The following is an 812-nucleotide window of genomic DNA, read 5'->3' as shown; positions in this document are numbered from 1 at the left end:
CCTGCTCCTTGGAGGTGGCAGTGGCGTAGGATGCTGGCGGCACAGCGCTGGTCTCATCCCCCTACACAGCAGAGCACCACCATGACAGCGGTGACTGGAGGGGCCAGAGCAGGGAGCCAGCCCTGTTCCTTGGAGCCAGGGGCCGGAATGTGCGTCATTCCCCCCCCCCAGCCCAGACAGCCAGCAGGGAGGAGGAGGAGGAGGAGGGAGGGAAGCAGTAAGGCGGGGGGTTACCGGTGGCAGGGTGCAGCCACCTGCTGCATACAAGCTCCCTTTACCCTCCCCCCCACCAGAGGCAGGAGCGCACTCAGGCCTGCATCTGAAGCAGTGGGGGGGGAACTGGACCCAAAATGGCTGGGGGGGGTGGAGAAGCCAGACCTCAACTCAAGGCAAGGGGGGGGGAGCAGGCAACACAGGCCTCTGTCCCCACCCTAGTCATGCTTGATGGGTAATTTGCTAATAAAAAGATAAAATTTAACATCCAGTAAGTGCTTCCATTACATATGTGGTCCCTATTTTCAAGAAGGGGAGGAAGGAAGAGCCTGGCAACTACAGTCCAGTCAGCCTCACTTCTATCCTGGGGAAGGTCTTTGAAAAAGTTATCAAGGGCCACATTTGTGAGAGCCCTGCAGGGGAAGTGATGTTGAGGGGTAACCAGCATGGGTTCATGCAAGGCCAATCCTGCCCGACTAACCTGGTCTCTTTCTATGACCAGGTAACAAAGAGCTTAGATGGGAAGGAGGAAGTCGATGTCATCTTCTTGGACTTCCAGAAGGCCTTCGACACAGTGTCCCACCCAATTCTGGTGGGCA

General features: G+C 57.1%; 1 protein-coding gene across 2 annotated transcripts in view; it reads right to left on the bottom strand.

Annotated features, from left to right (window-relative positions):
- Nucleotides 1-812, bottom strand: part of MFSD1 (major facilitator superfamily domain containing 1) — a 41,892-nt gene that overhangs the window by 15,552 nt on the left and 25,528 nt on the right. The gene's annotated exons all lie outside the window — the stretch shown is intronic.

Source organism: Gavialis gangeticus, unplaced genomic scaffold (assembly GCF_001723915.1).
Source record: "Gavialis gangeticus isolate Ggan-Ray unplaced genomic scaffold, GavGan_comp1, whole genome shotgun sequence".
Classification (NCBI taxonomy): domain Eukaryota; kingdom Metazoa; phylum Chordata; order Crocodylia; family Gavialidae; genus Gavialis; species Gavialis gangeticus.
This window is presented reverse-complemented; position numbering and strand designations above follow the sequence as displayed.